Here is a 3,286-nt window from a genome sequence, read left to right as displayed (position 1 = left end):
CTGAGATTACGCGTGCTGCTCTCAGACTTTCTAGATGCAAATTCAATCGGTGACTTACAGTTTGAATTTTCTTCTCTATATTCCCGAGTTTTTCTTAAGCTGATTCGCTTTAAAGAATGATTTTTTGTTTTAGGATAGTTTAAATTTGCGCATTTACTTTCGTTTCTCTCCTATGCACAAATTTAGGGGGAGAAATAAAAAAAAGCAAAATAAAAATTTTTAAATTTAAAAAAAATCCAAAAACATTAGAAAATCAGAAAATCAAAATATGGTGTTAATTGAATGTCCTTGCAAGTGATAACGGGAAATCAGAAAATCAAAATGGGAAATGAAATTAGCAAGTGATAATGGGCAATCTGAATCTGCGTGACGTACCTAAGTTGAATTGTCTACGCTCTATGCTCGATGCGCTGGTAGGCTTGAAATTTTTTAAATGAACTTGATAGGGAAAGTTGAACCTAATGAATTTAAGGACTTGACAAACTTTGACCTAGTTAGATCCGTTTAACCTGACTTCACAGCGCTTGGATAGGTTGAGCAGGGAGATATACATGGGAATCTACCGGTCACATTAAATAACCCGTATCTAGAACTGTGGATTCACTTTTCCTTGATGTGTGGATTCTGTCCTTAATTCCGGTTAGATGGGGTGACTGGGGAATTAAGATAAGCTAGGTCTGTAGAAGGTTATTTTCTTTCTTTCTTTCTTTTTGACATATGTTGCCTCCTTTGCTTGATCGAGAGATCCGACCTGAACTGTAACATATGCAACTCTATCTCTCTGCATATTCCATCTATCCAATTCTTTCTATCTGTTAGCCATATACTGTCTCCTCTGCGTGACTCAAAATCCGATCTGGTACACAGTATATGCAACGTTCTCTTCTCAATCCCTCTAAAACTTCAGTTAGTCATATGTTTCGTCTTTTTCGTGATTGGAAGATATCCGACCTGGATGTACATCATATGCATTCTAAATCTATCTTATCTGTTAATAATTGTCTGCTCACTCGGTGTAAGGAATATTTTGGAAGTCCTTGATGGCTGGGGCATGCCAGGAAGCGGGAAACACGTTCAAGTACAATTAAAAACTAAACCTATACAGATTGTCTGTAGATCTCGCTGCTCAATTTAGGTGGACAACAATATCCCTGGTTGTAGTCAGTTAAATGGTTATAAGAAAATTTTATTTAAGAATTAGGGCCAATAATGATAATAAAATTATAATCATCTATATGAATGTGTCATGTCATTAGTAAATTGTCCAAAATATTGTCACAAATGTTTCGTGTTTAAGTGGACCACAATACTGGCGATCGATCAGATGAAGATGTGAAGATAAGGGTACCGATAAGTGGAACAAGGCTGTCTGATAACTTTAATCCCAAATCACTCTTAAAGTTAGCTATTACTTTGGTTTTTGTTAAGTTTGTTCATAGTGTTCTTCTAATTTATATATAAGGGGGAGAATTAAAAAAAAAAAAAAACAAAATCATAAAATTCAAAATCAAAAATAGTGTTATTTCTGTTTTATTTTTTGTTCAAAAAATATGAAAAACCCAAAAATATTGTGTGCTAAGTTTTCTTTTAGTTTTGTTTTGTCTTGAAAAATAAATTCAGGTGGAGATGAAACTCATGGAGTTTGTGTCGAAGATTTCTAAGCCAAGGCTTCGTCCATGAGCATCGAAAAATTCTCATTCAAAGGAGCAAGAAATGAAGATTATTCTTTCAACATTCAATCCTTCAACCTTAGAAGCAAGGTGAAGTAGAAATTGAAGATTATGTGACGGATTGCATTAAAGCCTCCTCAATCAGTCTACTGCTATTATTGTACCTGCTAAAGTGATCCAGAAGATTCGTTCTCTCTGAAGATTCTCAAGCTGAAAGCGCTATCTTTCAAGAATCAGTACAAGAAGCCTCCTCACCCAATGTGCGTTTAATGCCAAAATCTTGAAGAAAAGTTCAAGTGCTCAAGATGAAGTGATTCATTGAAGATTCATCAAGTACATTTTGAAGTTTTGAAGAATTTGAAGATAAATGTTGAAGCCAATCTCCCAATGAAGATTAACAAGAAAAGTCGGCTACTTTTTAGGGGGAGCTTGTTGGGTCAATTAAGAAAATAAAGTTATAAACCAAGGGGATATTGTTGGGTCAAAAATATGGTTTATACTTTACTTTTCTAGAAAAATGTATTTTTGTGTCTTGGACCGTAAACAACTTGGTGTTTACGGCCGTATACGTGTTTACAGCTGTGTTTACGGCCATAAACAGTTTTACGGCCGTAAACCCATTGACGGCCCATGTTCACCAAGCCCATATACCCTAGCATATATATAGGTGTTAGGGTTGAGGAGTAGAGATTGATGAAACACAAGAATTGTACGGCCAAGAGAGAAACTAGAGACAAGTTTTATGTGTGTGAATCTTTTGTATTCGGATTTTCATTCTAATCAATTCATACATAGATTCATAATATTCTTCTTCTTATTCTCTTCTATTTTATCTGACATCATCCGTTTGATTGGGATTTCGCACCATCAAACGAATCTTATTGATACACGGGCAATTTAGGGACTTACAACCGAATTCCTACATATATATGTTTCCATTTGTCGATGATATGCTCATCGCAGCTAAAGACATGGTTGGAATAAATGAGTTGAAGGTGAACCTGAAATATGAGTTTGTGATGAAGGATTTGGGAGTACCAAAAAAGATACTGGGGATGGAGATTCAAAGGGACATAAGATTAGCGTGGCTATGTAATTCTCAATAGAAGTACATTGAGAATATTTTGCAGTCTTTCAATTGTGATTAGTCCAAACCAGTTGGAACTCATTTGGCAGATCACTTTAAACTTGGTCCAAGCACTACACTCACTACCAATGAACAAAGGAAGTACATGAGTTGGGTTCCATACTGAAGTGTTGTTGGAAGTGATATGTATGCTATGGTCTGTACCAGACCTGATTTGGCTCATACGATTAGTGTGGTTAGTACGTTTATGAGTAATCCAGGGAAGACTCATTGGGTAGCTATAAAGTGGATCTTGCGATACTTGAAGGGAACGACGGATGCTTGCTTGGTGTATAGAGAAAATACGAAGAGTAACTTGGTGGGATATGCCAACTCTGATTATGGTGGCGACTTGTTGAAGCTCAGGTCATGGGCGTGCTAAATATTCACCTTATTCGGATGGGCCATCAGTTGGAAGTCAACGTTAGAAGATACTATTTCTTTGTCTATAACTGAATCCAAGTACATGTCCATGATGGAAGGAATAAAG

Source organism: Lactuca saligna, chromosome 8 (assembly GCF_052625555.1).
Source record: "Lactuca saligna cultivar CGN05327 chromosome 8, ASM5262555v1, whole genome shotgun sequence".
In the NCBI taxonomy this organism is placed as follows: domain Eukaryota; kingdom Viridiplantae; phylum Streptophyta; class Magnoliopsida; order Asterales; family Asteraceae; genus Lactuca; species Lactuca saligna.
This window is presented reverse-complemented; position numbering follows the sequence as displayed.